Genomic DNA, 18,461 nt, shown 5'->3' with positions numbered 1-18,461 from the left:
ACTTCATTCTTAACAACTTCCTTCATATGTGGATTTAACCTTCTTTGTGGTTGTTGATATGTTTTAGCATTTTCTTCCAAGTGAATTTTATGTGTACAAATTAAAGGATTCATACCTTTTATATCTTTCAAAGTCCATCCAATTGCATTTATATTTTTTAAGTAATTTAATCAAATCTTCTTCTTGATTTGGCAAAAGAGTGGAAGAAATTACAACAGGAAATGTTTTATTTTCACCAAGAAATACATATTTCAATTCTAATGGTAAAACTTTTAATTCAAGTTTTGTATTATCATCTTCTTTAAAATTATTTTTAGACTCAAAACTTTCTATTGAAAAAACTTCAGATTGTTGATTTAAGTTTTCTTCTTGTATATTTTCTTCCACAATTGTTCAATTTCATTATCATATTCATTAATACTTGGTTGTTTACATAAATTGAACACATTAAGTTCTAGAGTCATATTTCCAAAAGACAATTTCATTATTCCATTTCGACAATTAATTAAAGCATTTGAAGTTGCTAGAAATGGTCGTCCCAATATTACTGGAATTTCATTATGTACTTCTATTGGTTGTGTATCCAAAACAATAAAATCTACAGGATATATGAATTTATCAACTTGAACCAACACATCTTCTACAATACCTCTAGGTATTTTGATTGACCTATCCGCCAGTAAGAGAGTAACAGAAGTGGGTTTTAATTCTCCTAAATTAAGTTTTTCATAAACTGAATAAGGAAGTAAATTCACACTTGCTCCCAAATCCAACAAAGCTTTTTTAATTTTATTTTCTCCAATAATACATGAAATTGTTGGACAACCAGGATCTTTATATTTTAAACTAGAATTATTTTGAAGAATAGAACTTACTTGTTCAGCCAAGAATGTTTTTCTTCACATGCAATTTTCTCTTTACAGTACATAAGTCTTTTAAAAATTTTGCATAAGAAGGTACTTGTTTAATAGCATCTAATAATGGAATATTTATCTTCACTTGTTTAAAAACTTCATAGATATCAGAATCACTTTTTTGTTTTTTATGATTTGTTAATGCATGAGGAAATGGTGGAGGTTTATTTGACTTATTTACTATTTCAGATGATTTATCTTCACCATATTATTCTTAAAATTTAAGGTATCATCATTCTCAAAAGTATCAGGATTATCATCCTTACTCTTTGATTTTAAATGATCCTTGTTTTCATTACTATATGGATCATTAACTATTTTACCACTTCTAAGGGTAATAACAGATTTTATTTGATCAATTTTTTCATTTTTTAATTCTTGATTTTGATTTTTAGGATTAGGTTGAGGTTGAGATGGAAATTTTCCTTTTTCATGAATATTAAGTGCAGATGCAAATTTTGCAAGAGTTTCTTTCAAATCACTCATAGATTGACTGTTTTGAATATTGATAGACTCTTGCTTTTGGATAAATGCATGAATTACATCTTCAAAGTTTTTTCTTGGAGGTGTAACATAAGGAATATAACCTTGATGATTTTGGTTATTTTGAAAATATTGTTGTGACGGTTGTGCATTATTATCATTCCTCCAACTAAAATTAGGATGATTTTTCCATCCAGGATTATATGATGGTGAAAAAGGATCTAGTATTGGTTTTTTATAATTGTTAACATAATTTGCTTGTTCATGGAGACATTCTTTAAATGAAGGTAATGTTGGACAATCTTTTGTAGCATTCATGTGTATCACATATATGACAAACAATTTCTTGAATTTTTAATTGACCACTCTTTTTCATTTCTAATGACTCAATTTTTCTTGCTAAAGATGCAAGTTTAGCTTGAATATCTATATCATCTTTAAGATTATAGATACCACCCCCATTTGTTGAATTATTGTTTTTAGTTGTTGGTGGTTCTGTGCCTATATTATCCCAATTTTGAGCATTTTCTGCTAATGAATCCAAATATTCCATAGCTTCATTTGGGTTTTTATCTTCAAAAGTTCCATTACACATGAATTCTATCATTTGCCTATCTTTAGGTATTAGACCTTCATAAAAGTGAGAAACTATTCTCCATGTTTCAAAACCATGATGTGGGCATGTATTAAGTAATTCTTTATATCTATCCCAACATTGATAAAACGTTTCTCCTTGTTTTTGAGAAAAAGTTGTAATTTGTCTTTTAAAAGAGTTTGTTCTATGGGAAGGGAAAAACTTTTTGAGAAATTGTTGTTGCATTTCTTCCCATGATCTTATTGAACTTGATCTTAAATTTTGTAGCCATGTTTTAGCTTTATCTTTTAAAGAAAAAGGGAAAAGCTTTAATCGAACTATATCCATGCTACAATTTTGATCATTATAAGTGTTACAAACTTCCTCAAATTCTCTTAGATGCAAATATGGATTTTCAGAATCTAAGCCATGAAAATTTGGTAAAAGTTGAATAATTTGAGGTTTGAAGTTGAAATTAGATGCATCAGGAGGAAAAACTAAACAAGATGGGGCACTAGTTCTAATAGGGTTCATATGGTGCCTAAGTGTTCTTAATTGATCATGTCTTGATATTATTATATATATTATTATTATTATATTATCATCTTGATTATTTGAATTATCATCCATGTTTAAATTATTTTCAGATACTCGAATAAGTCTACCACTTTTTTTCGACTCCAAATACTCATAAAAAAAAAAACAACACAATACTTATAAATAAAACATAATTAACAAATATAAACTTAATTTATACCTCCCCGGCAAGGCGCCAAAAACTTGCTACTACTTAAATAATAATTCACCCAAGTGTAGGTTGTCTGCAAGTAATATTTCGTAAGTACGAGATCGATCCACAGAGAGGTTATTTTGAGTTTAAATTTATTAATTTATAGATTACCAAATGCAAGAATGAAGTTTACAAATTATAAATTTTGTCAAGGCTTGAGGATTTATTCTTGGTTTATGTAATATTGTTTAACTAAAAGTAAAACAAAAGAAACCACCATAAATAATGGTTCCAAGAAAATTAAACACACACATAATATAATATAGTTCCCACTATAGAAAATACCGAATTAACCGATATTTATATATGGTACCTATGATTATAATTATGACATATAAATAAATAATTGCATAAAGTAAATGTTAAATTAAATCATTATATTTCATTTAGAACAACCGGCAGAGCCACGCTATTGCCTAAATGAAATATATTGATTTAATAAGTTAGTTGCGGTAAAGAAAAGTTAGTTGCGATAAAGTAAAAGTTAGATGCGAAAATAAAAGTTAGTTGCGATAAAGTAAATGTTAGATTGTTAGATGTTAGTATTAAATCATAATATTTCATTTAGAACAACCGGCAGAGCCACGCTATCGTCTAAATGAAATATTATGATTATTATATAAATATATATATATATATCTATAATATAAAATAAGTGATGAAATTTTATTGTATCAAAATTAAACAACAAATCAAGATAACCACTTTAATGGTATCAAGCATTTGATGTAAATTGATAACAACAAATAATTCATTTTTATACCTACAATAAAAATGTTAGCTAAATGAAAAGAAATAAAGAAAGAATATAAAATATAAACAATCTTACTTCACCAAGAATGCATCCTCTTCACCTTGACATAATAGATTTAGCTTGCCATAAGCTTACTTTTGATCAACACTAAAATATCACTCATAGTTGAGAACATGAAAGAAAATATATTGGAACTTAGAACTTTGATACACACTCACACTATATTTTACAATGAGATAAATGATTCTCAAGCTAGCACAAGGCCTCTATTTATAGGCCAAATGAGAGAAAGGGTCAAAATTTTTATTAATGCCATGTAGTTGCAATAGTATTCTTTGTCTCCTCCAAGTTCAATTCCATGTCCCTTCTTTCAATGCTTTGTTCCATGACTTTAATCACCGAATTTGACTCTGCTCAAAATGGCAAACATGTGGGGAATTGTCTGTAGATGAATTTGGCCACTTGGTTCACCTCATTTGGTTAAATATTGAAATAGTTATGATTTTTTACTCTATGCTGGTCATAGTAAAAGTAAATTTGTCCTCCTTTTGATATTTGCACAATTTGATCATCTTAAATTTTTTAGGCAATCATGTCTTCTGCAAAGTTGTAGATAATTTCTCAAGGATTCCAACATGTTTGAGTCACCTCCATTTGAATTTTCTAGCTTGAGTTATCATTATTTACCAACACGTAGAAAACCTGAAAATAAAACATATTTAGTAAGACAATTAAATATAAACAAACAATACTAAAATAACATAATTTTATAATTTTAATGAAACTTAAATTTTAAAATACAGGTTTTAACATATAATAATTATTAATTTTAAGTTTCATCAGCTGCCATCTGCTCGCCAGACGACAGTACTACGGAATAGGCTATATCTAGCCCAATGGTCTTATCTTTGAGGAAATTAGCAAAGACCTCTGAAATGAATGAGTGAGTGGCCCCTGAATCTATCAAGGCCTTCGTAGCGGAACCGGATATAAAAATTCTCCCTGAAAGATCGGAACTCTAAGTTGAACCCAATATTACATAGACTAAACTTATAGACATGAAAAGGTTGAAGTTCTTCTAACTTAAATTTCCAAAATATTACAAAGTAGAGCATGCAATCCTATCGCAATTCTATGTTCAAAATATTAACCCAAAACATTAAGTTCCAATGCAGACTCAAAGCTTAAGGTACTGTCATAAGCATCGTATCCGGGTTCGTCTCCGTGGCATGGAGAGCAAACACTCTGCCTTGGTTAGGCAGATTCCTCTGAGGGCACTGCAGAAATAAGTGGTCTGGACTACCACACCTATAACACTTTCCTGAGCCGTACATACATGCCCCAGGATGGCGACGTGAGCACTTAGGACAGACTGGGCGCTCAAGAGCCCTCGGGGTTGGGCGTCCCCGCTGCTGCTGGCCTTGTTTCTAGGCAGCCCGTGAAAAGGCCTCTTGTTCTGCTGCTGATGCTGCTGAGGAGGAGGCGGTGCGGTACCTGGACTGGTCGCTTTCCCAAGCGATCTCTCTCGATATCCCACTGATCCTGCTCTGCGGTTAGAGCTTTGGAGACAGCGACCTCATAAAAAGTAGGGTCAGACACCCTAACATCACGGCGCAAGATCGGCCGTAGACCCACCAAAAATGCATCATCTTGGCTCTAGCATCATTTGCAATCAGGGGTACAAAATGACAACCCCTCTCGAACTTACGGATGAACTCCGTAACAGTCATATCTCCTTGCCTCAAGCTCATAAACTCAGTGGTCAACCTGGTGCGCACATCCTCAGCAAAGTATTTGGAGTATAACACCTCCGTGAAGCGTACCCAACTCAGCGTAGCCACGTTCAGGGCTACCGATGCTCCTTCCCACCATAAGCGGCATCTCCTCCGAATAAGTAGGTGGCACATCGGACTCTGTCTGCATCTCCAAGCTCCATGAACTCGAAGATAACCTCGAGGGACTTGATACAGCCCTCAGCAATCATGGGGTCAGACGTCCCAGAAAACTCCTTCGGACGCATCTTCATGAATCTTTCGTAGACAGCCTCAGGCCCTGTTGGCCTGGTCGCCACAGCATGGTTTCCCGCAAACTGTGTGAAGAACTGCGTCATCCCAGCTAGCATCTGGGCATTCATGTCGGTGGAGGTGGAGGTGGTAAGTCTCTCCTGCCTCCGCTCCTCCCTGTCCTCTTGCGAGGCTCCTCATCTCTATTGCGCTCGAGGATGCGCCTAGGGGGCATACTGTTCCATAGATAACCCATACGTAACTAACATGCATAATTCCATAATTTATTTAAATTTAAAATACTGAACAAATAAAATGAATCGGACATAAAATGCTTCATGAAATCATGCCGTTAAAAATAATTCATGCTTTAAATAAAATGCGTAATGTAAACTTACAGACCGAAGACGTGACTTCGTGAGCTTCTCGTGGTCAGTAGTAGTACAACCCTATACAGAACCATTGCTCTGATACCAGCTATAACGGCCCGAAAATTCGTGTTTGAATATTTGCGAAAAAATTAAAAATTTTCTTTGTAAAGTAAGTAAAATGCCTCATTCATAAAATAGACCGTTAAATAAAGTTTAAATGTTAAAAATAGCAGCGGAAGAAATTATTTGTTTGCAAAAGAACAATTTAAGAGTAATCCAACAACGGATAAACTGTTTGAGCATAAAAATGGTAAATGCTAAAATGGTCCTCGGGTTCCACTACTGCGACCCAAGCTAGCTCACTGGTCCCCGCCCTCGGCCCCGACATCGTCAGAACCTACAACAATCAAGTCTAGTGAGTCTAAAGACTCAACATGCATATATCGTAAATAACGAGTAAATATAGTAAAATTTCATGGGAGTAAAAATATCATGTCACTCAGCATATCGTAAAAATGTCGGGTCATGATTAATTATAATACGTGCATAACTGAACTGAAAATATCATGGTAAAAATGTTTGCTCCTTGGAGCCCTGTACTGAAATAGCCTGTAATAAATTTCTGTTGAGATTATGGTCTACGCAAGTGGCCCCTGCACTGAAACTGACCGGTAACTGGCGACCGGATAATAAAATGCTCCCATGATCGGTAACTGGCGACCGGGTAAAATAATGAACGTCTGATCAGACTATGCCACAGTATACTGGGTGGTACAAACTGAACTGACCGGTAACCGGCGACCGGACCGGTAACTGGCGACCAGATTTAGCAATAATTCCATGATAGTGAAATGGCCACAAGCAATATCGCATAATCTCAAAAATGAACATTTTATATTTTGATGCACGTAATATAATTAAATGGCACAATTAAATATCCTGTAATAATTTACTGCTTGGATTGGATCGCTCCCAGGCTCGCTGCAACCTAAATATGCCATGAAAAATATGCAATAGATTTATGGGACCAAACTATGCAATAACATTCGAAAATGTGACAATTACACCGAACAACTTCGTATTTAATCATGACTCCGAACCAACCCGAGCCAACACAGAAACATCATATAGTAATGATTAAAATACTTTAAAATGATGAATTAATGCTCCTAAAATGATGCAAGTCGAATTTTAGGTGAATGGAGGCCAAAACATGAAACGCTCTTTCGAGAGTCAATTTGGCACATCGCACCGTAAATTCTCGTATGACCTCAGAAATGATCCGAATCACGAACGGCCAAAAACATGACTTTCTAACTTGATGAGGCACTGTCCAGTCCAAGGCCATAGGCTAAAAGCCAACGAGAACTCGAACGAGCCACTGAACCGTCACAGCAAGTTGCTGTCCAAAAATACAGCACTGTGCTTTGGTTTCTTGCGTCGGTTGCGAGGCTAATGGCCATTGGGGCTTGAACCAACATCCCAAGGAAAGATTTGAACCATGGCTAAGGGCCCTAGGACAGCCACAATTCGATTCACACCATAACTCCATCGAAAGTCACACCCGAGAGCACCCTTGCATGCGTGTGGTGTCTGCTTCGTTTGTTGTCTCGTGTCATTCCAGTGGCCATTTGATTGACCATGGCATGATCTAGAAATCTAGGGGCCTGGTATGAACCGTGGTTAGGGGCCATAGGCCAACCAAGATCCACACCATCCCTCAAAACCAAAAGTTACACTTGCTGAATTCGAAAGGGGCGAAGGGCTGTTCTTGTTGTTTGATTTAAAAACCGATTCAACCATGGACCAAGCCTCAAAAGAGCGACTTGGTCACGTCTTAGACATCACCAGGAGATGTTCTAACCATGGCTATAGCCCTTTGGGCAGCCAAGATCAGATCCATCAACCTTTGACATCAAACAAGAAAATCGAATGCAAATGGTGACATGATTGGGAGTTGCTGTCATCTCGATTTCCAGCAAGCATGGGGGCTGAAATAATGGACCAAAGTGGTCCTTATCCTCCTAGAACATGTCTAGATGTAGCCTTGGGAGCCTGAACCGAACCAATACCTGAAACCACAAAACAAAGCAACCCGTGAAGAGCATCCTGAAACCGAAAAATTCTGCATGTTTTATTTCAAAATGTTCTTGACATATTTCGGTTTTTTGCATGAAATGATGATCATGTAATATAAAAATAATGATAGTAGGACTTGATTGAAGAGTCAAGGAAGATATATGCATGCCTGGTTTCGTTTTGAAAGAAAACGAAAGAGCGAGACGATCCGGCGCGGAGGAGGTGGAGCGCTTCCTTTCCTACCTTACTAGCTCTCGATTTTCTCTCTATTTCCTCTAGTGCTAGCCACGATTTTTCTCTCCAAAATCATCTGAATTTCGAGACTAAGGGAGGGGGAATGGTGGTTAAGAGGGTGAGGAGAATGGGTGCAAAATATGGGAAGAAAATCAAGACCAAGTCTACCTCTCATTCAAATTTGAATTGGTTTGATCAAGTCTTTTTGGGGGGAGCATGGCCGATATTATCCATGATAATTAGACTAGGATATTGCTTATTAATAAACTAATTAAGGTTGATCAATAATTAAAAAGGTTATCATGCTAAAAAAATGACAAAGAATGGGTCAAAGGTGAGTTGGCATATCCTTGCTCAATCTACTAAGGGTGGCCGAAAATCAACACTAAAAATGAAGAGAAATGTTGTTTAGTTACTAAATTTATAACCCTTAAAAGCCTCACCTATCTTTTAAATAATTTAGTGAACTAACTCCTTAATTAAGGAACTTAAATAAATTTATTTTCTACTCACCTCAAGTAACTTAAATAATTCCTTAAACTTCCATTTAACTTAAATTAACTTATTAATTAGCTAAATAAGTTCTGGGAATGTTTTCCTAAATCTTAAATTTTATCTCTAAACTCCAACTCCAGTCCGGCCTCACTGAATTAACTGAAATGATAAAAATCAAACTACTATGATAAAATAATTAAATTAAGGAAAAGCATTTAAATACTCATGCAATAAAAATCATTTTAATTTAAATACTAGAATTATGCATGGCTTATACGTTGTCTAAGTTACGGGTTCTACAATTCTTCCCCCTTAAAAGAAATTTCGTCCTCGAAATTAAGACTTACCGAATAATTCGGGGTAACGGTCTTTCATCTCCGGCTCAGACTCCCATGTAGCTTCCTCCTCAGAATGGTTAAGCCATTTGACTTTGACTCGCTCAACCAGCTTGCTCCGAAGCTTCTTCTCCTGCCTGTCTAAGATCTGCACTGGTCTCTCCTCATAAGATAGGTTCGGAGTAAGCTGCAACGGCTCAAAGTTCAGGACATGCGAAGGGTTCGCCATGTACTTCCTCAGTATAGAGACGTGAAAGACATTGTGTACTCCGGCCAAATTCGACGGAAGAGCCACACGATAAGCTAGCGTCCCAACTCTGTCAAGGATCTCAAATGGTCCAATAAATCTCGGATTGAGCTTCCCTTTCTTCCCAAATCGCATGACACCCTTCATAGGTGCCACCTTCACAAAGACATGGTCGCCGACAGCAAACTCTAAATCTCTCCTCCTCTGATCTGCATAACTCTTCTGTCGACTCTGAGCAGTCCTCATTCACGGATCCGGGCTACTACGTCGACAGTCTGCTGAATAATCTCTGGACCAACTCTGCTCTCTCTCCTACTTCATCCCAATGAACAGGAGATCTACACTTACGACCATATAGTGCTTCATACGGAGCAATACCAATAGAAGACTGGAAGCTGCTGTAGGTGAACTCAACCAATGGCAAGTTCGACTCACAACTCCCAGAGAAATCAATGACGCAAGCGCGGAGAAGATCCTCTAAAATCTGAATGACTCGCTCTAACTGTCCATCTGTCTGCGGATGGAAAGCTGTGCTAAACAGCAACTTCGTCCCCATAGTCGAATGCAAACTCTTCCAAAATGAGGAAGTAAATCTGGGATCTCTGTCAGATACGATAGAAACTGGAATACCATGAAGTCGGACTATCTCCCGGATGTACAACTCTGCATACTGAATCATGGTGAAAGTCGTCTTAATAGGCAAGAAATGCGCTGATTTGGTGAGACGATCAACAATCACCCAGATGGCATTTGATCCTCTGACTGACTTCGGCAAAGGTCACGAAGTCCAAGGTAACATTCTCCCACTTCCACTCGGGAATAGGAAGAGGCTTGAGCAAACCTGCTGGTCTCTGATGCTCCGCCTTCACTAACTGACAAGTCAGGCACTTGGATACAAATTGTCTGATGTCCTTCTTCATACCAGGCCACCAATACAATAGCTGCATCTTTGTACATCTTCGTACTCCCTGGATGAATAGAGTACGGCGACATATGGGCTTCTGATAAGATATCTGCTCGGATAGAATCACTGCTAGGAACCCATATCCTGTCTCGGTATCTCACAATACCATCACTGACTGAATACAAGACACTGCCCTTGGCCTCATCCTCTGCTTCCACTTTGCCAATTGCTCATCTGTTGCCTGACCACTACGAATACGGTCCAGGAGAGTGGACTGAATAGTCAACTTTACTCGGATCCACAGAAATACCATCTCCAGATATGATATGACCCAAAAAGACAACCTGTCTCAACCAGAATTCACACTTGGACAGTTTGGCATACAATCTCTTTTCTCAATGTCTGCAATACAATCCTCAAATGATCGGCATGCTCAGTCATACTCTTAGAATACACCAGAATGTCATCAATAAAAACAATCACAAACTCATCTAAATATCTTGAAAGACGCGGTTCATCAGTCCCATAAACACCGCTGGAGCATTCGTTAAGCCAAAAGGCATGACAATAAATTCGTAATGTCCATACCTGGTTCGAAATGCTGTCTTAGGTATATCAATATCTCGTACTCGTAGCTGGTGATATCCAGATCTCAAATCGATCTTGGAATAAACAGAAGATCCCTGCAACTGATCAAATAAATCATCAATGCGAGGCAATGGGTACTTGTTCTTTACCGTCACCTTGTTCAGTTGCCGGTAGTCAATACATAATCGCATAGAACCGTCTTTCTTACGCACGAATAGCACTGGAGCGCCCCAAGGAGACACACTCGGTCTAATATATCCCTTGGTTAGAAGATCTTCTAACTGTGCTTTCAATTCTTTCAACTCTATAGGTGCCATTCTATACGGAGTTCTCGAAATAGGAACGGTACCTGGAATAAGATCAAAGCTAAAATCTAACTCTCGAGCTGTAGGTAACCCTGGGATCTCGTCAGGAAATACATCTGCAAACTCCCGTACTACTGGCAAATTTGCCAATGCCGGGCTCGATTTCTGTAGATCTACATAATAAATAAGGAACCCCTCTGCTCCTTTTGCAACAATTACTCATAGTCAAAGCAGATACTAAGGGAATCCGAGATCTGGAACCCTTACCATAGAATTTACATCTTCTGTCATTTCAGGTCTGAATCTGACAATCTTGTGAAAACAGTCTACGGTGGCTTGTACTTAGATAACATGTCAATCCCGACAATACAATCAAAATCAGATAAGCCAAGTACAAAACAGTCTAAATCGATCTCATGTCCTTCAAACTGTAGTATACAATGTTTAACTGAAGTCACATATATCAAACCACTCCCAACGGAGAAGAAATAGACACTACAGTAGACAATGACTCGACAGGCAATGCATGTGTCAATGCAAAACGTTCTGATATGAATGTATGTGATGCACCTGTATCTATCAATACATATGCAGGATACCCGCAAAGAAAACAGTTACCTGCAATCACATCGTCTGGTGCTCTTGGGCTGCTCCTCCGTCAATGCAAAACCTGAGCCTGTTGTCTGGGAGGTTGGCTCACTGTCTGGCCACCTCTGGCTCTAGGTTGGGACTGTGTAGGCGTGGGCTGGAAGGAATGGACAGACGAAACTTGCCTCTCGGGCTGAGTCACTGATGCTGATGACCCTGCACTCTGAAATCTCTGTGCACCTCTCTGGGGACAGACTCTGGCGAAATGTCCCTGTTGCTTACATATGTTACATCTGCCCATCACTCCCTGACACTGCTCTGTGGCATGTCGGCCTCCACAAGTAGTGCAATACACGCCTGTCACATCTGTACTCTGGCCAGGACCTCTCTGTCGTGGCCCGCTGGAGCTCGACGAACTGCTCCCAGCTCTCTTGAACTGCTTACCCTTAGCTTTAAAAAAATCCTTCTTGCCACTACTACTGCTTCCACTATCAAATCGAGGAGGAGGTGGTGGAAACTGGACGGCGGCCTGTGGCGGTCTCTGACTCTGAGCACTATAGGAAGCTCCTCGCTGCCTGATCAAGCCAGCCTCTGCTTTTTTTGCTCTGTTCAGTGCATCAGAAAATGTATTGGGTCGTCCCGTGTTCACCAAAGTAAAAATATCCGGGTTCAAACCATTGATGAACTGGTCCGCGACCGCTTTGTCATTTCCTGCCACGTGTGGTGCAAATCGGAGCAAAGAAGAAAACTTGGCAACATACTCTTCTATGTTCCACTGCCCCTGTCTCAAGTTGGCAAATTCGGCCCCATTGTCTTTTCGATACGACACTGGAAAGAAACGTTGATAAAATTCATCTTTAAATACTTTCCAAGTAATATCGATACCTCTATGCTCCAGGGCTCGTTTCGTTGTAAGCCACCAACTTTTTGCCACTTCTTGTAATTGATGCCCAATCAACTTCACTCTGTTCGTCGGCATAAGCAAGAGATTCAAACAAACTCTATATCGTCTAGCCAGCTCTCACAATCCACTGCATTCTCCGTGCCCTTCAAGGTAGGTGGATGGAATGATTGAAACCTCTTCAACAAAGTCTCCATCGGTGTCGCAGATACGTCCATCTGAGTACCTGACGTACTACCCTGTTCCGGCACTTGACCTGCAGCTGGTTGTGGTATTCTTCTAGGCGGCATATCTGATTATCAAAAGATTAGTACACAATCTATATACAATCTGTCTCAGCCCTCCTCTGATCATATACCTCTGATCCAGAATCGGTTCTGATTCAGTCTTTACAAGTACATGCTGTAAATCAATTCAAATAACAATACGACATGTAATAGGAAAAGCAATAAATCATGCTAGCACATCAAAAGCAAGGAAGAAGACTCGATCTACCCCGCTCTTCCTATCTTATCTCAGTCTAAAGGACCTATCGCTCTGATACCACCTGTTGTGGGGACCGGGCTCTAACTCAGTTCTTTACGGGATTAATCGGATCGTTGTTAGAAAACGTGGGTCATATTTTGCTTTTTAACATTAATTCAAATGTCTATAAACAAGCACAAGGTCTGTATTTATTTATTACACAACATAATATACATGTCTTGTTTTATCCATATTCTACAAACCAGTAATTAAATACATTACATATCAAAAGTACAAACTACTAGTGATCTTCTGCGCCCTTAGTCACCACGCTATCTCGATCTCATCTCTGTCGTGACCCAGATCCTACCCCACCTGTTGTTGTGCACACATACAGACATAACAACAGCCGGAAACTCCGGTGAGAATATATCCCAGTATAAAACATGTATGCATGCTAATACATAATCATAAATCATGCGTGAAAGCAATAACAATGGGCTCCATAGTCTATGAAACCAATCTATATCAACATGCAATTCAAATCAAATAATGTCTTGACTCGACTCGACTCTACTCTAGGGATCCCGGTGTGAATAAGACGTCACTGTCTGTTAGCTACCTCCCAATCGGGGTAACTGTACGTCTTATTCCTAGACTTCGGCCCTGTCTATATCGAATGTCTACAATCGGAGTGAATCTGATCCGAAGCATCGATACCACCGAACGTCTAGTTTGGCAAGTCTGCCAATGACTCTCTATCTCAAATGCTGGAATATAAATCTATAACAAGGCATCATCATATCAAGAGATTAGAATATAAGTCCATAAACAAATCAAAATCATATCAAAAGATAGACTACAATTCTAGTATGTGATTTGGTTGGGAAACTCAAATTGAATCTCATTGAGTTGTGTCTTCCCCAAAAAAACATCAATTATACCTTTCGTCACACAATTTCTATCGTAGTCGAAGTATAGAAGACGAATCGGTCAATATCAAATCTGAAATGGAAATGTTGATACATATTCTATCAATCTCTAATCTCAATCAACACATATCCAATTCAATACTTGACCTCGGTACCATTTGACGGCATAACGACGTAATTTCTCAATACCGGTCAATCCAACTCTCACATATATCAACAATTCATAAGTCTCAACTCATAATCATCATCATAAGCATATGATAGTACTCAAAATCTGCATAACTAACTCTAAACATGCTGGAAAATAGTTACAATAGCATACAACGTCGTTCTTGATCCGGTTGCGTTTCTACGATGTCAATAATCTCAAGAACATATAATTTCAATCATATCAATCTTTCCTCAACTTTCACATTTCAGAACATGTTGAAATTTAAAGATACTTACTCCTTGTAGCCCTTGAAGAGAGGAGCTCAAAACCGAAATCGGATTAAAGTTTGGATGTATGAATCTTTCAAAATCACAATTTAAGAGCCTAAGAAAAGCGAAGCTTTCTCTGGAGTCGTTCGGTTCTGCTGATGAATTGAGGAAGAATGAAACAAATCCATATATATATTGCATGGCTAAGAACACATGGCTCATCCTTTGGAGTACACGTCTCGCGCATATGCGCGACATCACCCGTGCATATGCGCGAGACCTACTGGGCTCGGCAATGCGAATCTTAACACCTCGCGCATATGCGCGCTTCATCTCGCGCATATGCGCCAAAGCTTCTGGAGGTGTCACGCATATGCGCGCCTTATCTCGCGCATGTGCGCCAATGTCTCTGGACATGTCGCGCATATGCGCGCCTTATCTTGCGCATGTGCGCCGATGCTTTGGAATTGTCGCGCATGTGCGCACATTTCTTCGCGCATGTGCGCCATCTGTTCTGTCCTATTTTGAATATTTCCTCATCTCATCTCACTTAATACTTCCCGTTGCATGTCATGCATACTCAAATTTTCCGAGTATCACATCAATGAAGACTAATAATCTCAAGCCTTACATAACACCACCACGATTGGGAGAGTAGGTGGGAGACCTGTTACATCTTATTCACACCGGGATCTCTAGACTTAGATACGAGTCGAGTTAAAGAGTAAGAGTCAGATTTTTATCTGTAATCACTAATGTGTCATAATTACTGATTATGTGTTATGATTGGTATTAAACTGCATGACATGCATGTATACATGTTTTATACTGGGATTTATTTTCACCGGAGTTTCTGGCTGTTGTTGTGTCTGTATGTGTGCATACCAACAGGTAGGGCAGGATCTGGGTCGCAGCAGAAGAGATGAGAGATGGATATAGCGTGGTGATCACGGGCATAGCAGATGTACGATTAGTTGTACTTTTGTCATGTACTGTATTTGAATACTGGTTTTTGAATATGTACTGGACAAGACATGTATATTATGTTTGTAGAAATAAAATAAATGAAGACCTTGTGCAGTTTATATACATTTGAATTAATGTTAAAAGCAAAATTTGACCCACATTTTCTAGCAAAGATCCATCTAATCCCAAAAAGAATCGAGTTAGAGCCCGGGTCCCCACAACAGGTGGTATCAGAGCAGTAGGTTCTGTAGACTGAGATGGAGTAGAATGAGCGGGTAGATCGAGTCTTCTTCCTTGCTTTTGATGTGCTAGCATGATTTATTGCTTTTCCTATTACATGTTGTATGTTATTGAATTGACTTACAGCATGTACTGGTAAAGACTGAATCAGAACCGATTCTGGATCAGAGGTATATGATCAGAGGAGGGCTGAGACAGATTGTATAGATTGTGTACTAATCTTTTGATAATCAGATATGCGCCTAGAAGAATACCACAACCAGCTGCAGGTCAAGTGCCAGAACAGGGTAGTACGTCAGGTACTCAGATGGATGTGACAGCTACACTATGGAGACGTTATTAAAGAGGTTTCAGTCATTCCATCCACCTATCTTGAAGGGCACGGAGAATGCAGTAGATTGTGAGAGCTGGTTAGACGATATAGAGATGATGTTTGAATCTCTTGCCTATACAGATGAATAAAGAGTGAAGTTGATTGGGCATCAATTACAAGAAGTGGCCAAGAGTTGGTGGCTTACGACGAAACGAGCCTTGGAGCATAGAGGTATCAATATTACTTAGAAGGTATTCAAGGATGAATTTTATCAACGTTTCTTTCCAGTCTCCTATCGAAAGACAAAGGAGCCGAATTGCCAACTTGAGACAGGGGCAGTGGAACATAGAAGAGTATGTTGCCAAGTTTTCTTCCTTGCTTTGATTTGTGCCACACGTGGCAGGAAATGATAAAGCGGTCGCCGATCAATTCATCAATGGTTTAAACCTTGATATTTTTACTTTGGTGAACACGGGACGACCCAACACATTTTCTGATGCACTGAACAGAGCGAAAGGAGCAGAGGCTGGCTTGATTAGGCAGCGAGGAGCTTCCTATAGTGCTCAGAGTCAGAGACAGCCACAGCCCGCCGCACAGTTTCCACCACCTCCTCCTCGATTTGATAGTGGAAGCAGTAGTAGTGGCAAGAAAGATTCGTTGAAAGCTAAAGGCAAGCAGTTCAAGAGAGCAGGGAGCAGTTCGTCGAGCTCCAGCGGGTCACGACAGAGAGGTCCTGGCCAGAGTACGGATTTTCAGCTGTGTATGTAGTTCTTGCGGAGGCCGACATGCCACAGAGCAGTGTCCGGGAGTGATGGGCAGATGCAACATATGTAGGCAACATGGACATTTCGCCAAAGTCTGTCCACAGAGAGGTGCACAGAGATTTCAGGGTGCAGGGTCATCTGCATCAGTGACTCAGCCTGAGAGGCAAGCTTCGTCTGTCCATTCCTTTCAGCCAACGCCTACACAGTCCCGGCCTAAAGCCAGAGGTGGCCAGACAATGAGCCAACCTCCCAGGCAACAGGCTCAGGTATTTGCATTGATGGAGGAGCAGGCCAAAGATGTACCAGACGATGTGATTGCAGGTAACTATTTTCTTTGTGGTTATCTTGCTATGTATTGATAGATACAGGTGCATCATATACATTCATATCAGAACGTTTTGCATTGATACATGCATTGCCTGTCGAGTCATTGTGTGGGGACCCGGATGCTAATTCATTCCTTAATCGTCTTTAGGAATAATTCAACCAATTATAATAAACAGGGTCTAATTTATTTTTTTTTAAAATACAAGCGGAAACGTAATGTAATTCAATTCAAATTACATATTAACAAAATATATAAATCTTGTATTATCAACAAGAATTCAACTAGGTTCAACTATATATCAGTGCTGATCCTAAGTTGCTTCGAAGCCCGGATCTCCACGCTATCTAGTCCAGCCTCGTTCTTTCTCGACCCCGATCCTATCCCACCTGTTGCCATGCACACATACAAACAAGACAACAGCCGGATAACTCCGGTGAGAATTACATTCTCAGTATAAATCATGTATACATGCAATCATAAAAACAATATAAAATCATAAACAGATGTCTAACATGTATCAAATTAGAAACATGAATCAAATTCATCACATGTATTATACTCCTAAATATGAATCACTATCAAGAATAAATATTCTAAACATGTACCATCATCAGGAACATAATTCAACATCAAGCAATGAATCACTCTCCGTGATTTCTCAGACTCAGACTCGACTCAGTCTTAATCTAGGGATCCCGTTCGGAATAAGAACATACACCCACCTACACTCTCGATCGGGGTGGTGATATGTTCTTATTCACGGACTTTGGCTCTTTCCATATCGAACACCAGTAATAGAAAAGACTCCAGTTCTATCCACTCCGATATAGCCAAACGTCCGGTGTCCTGACCTAACCATCATGGACTATGGCCCGATCGCCAATATCCTCTCCGCAACAAAGTGCAATGGGCCAGTGACGAGTCCTCACTATCCGGCCCTTCTGTCACAAGATCAAATGTCTACGACTAGGCACATTCGCCTATGACTCAAGACATACATTGTCTATACATCCATAGACCAGAAATATCAATCGTATTTAATTGCAAATAACAATACAATAAAATAAAGTATGTGATTTAGGGAAACTCGAGTCAAACCTCACTCTGATCCCAACTCAACATTATATACCTTTATCTTCTCGGTCAGACGAAGACGAAGTATCGAAGTCAACTCTGTCCATACCCAATCTGATAATGACAATCGAATAGATACAATATCAGTACATAACTCAGTTCAAAACCGTTCTGATCAATAATCAAATCAAAACATAATCGGATCAATGCCAATCGACACACGATACCACAATACAATCTCAACCAATACCGAATCTGATCAATATCAATTTACGGATGTTTCGACGGTATAACAATACAGTCTCGATACCCCGTAAATCCCAACATCTCAGAAATAATACCAGAACTCATAATCAATACCGGTATAACTCATAATTTCAATGATAATACAAAT

The 18,461-nt window shown here is 38.9% G+C and overlaps 1 non-coding gene across 1 annotated transcript; it reads left to right on the top strand.

Annotated features, from left to right (window-relative positions):
- Nucleotides 1-2,062: 2,062 nt before the first annotated feature.
- Nucleotides 2,063-2,173, top strand: LOC142534563 (small nucleolar RNA R71). The gene has a single exon (XR_012817091.1). It is a non-coding gene; the product is annotated as a small nucleolar RNA R71 (small nucleolar RNA).
- Nucleotides 2,174-18,461: the final 16,288 nt, after the last annotated feature.

Source organism: Primulina tabacum, unplaced genomic scaffold (genome assembly GCF_025594145.1).
Source record: "Primulina tabacum isolate GXHZ01 unplaced genomic scaffold, ASM2559414v2 Contig592, whole genome shotgun sequence".
Classification (NCBI taxonomy): Eukaryota; Viridiplantae; Streptophyta; class Magnoliopsida; order Lamiales; family Gesneriaceae; genus Primulina; species Primulina tabacum.
This window is presented reverse-complemented; position numbering and strand designations above follow the sequence as displayed.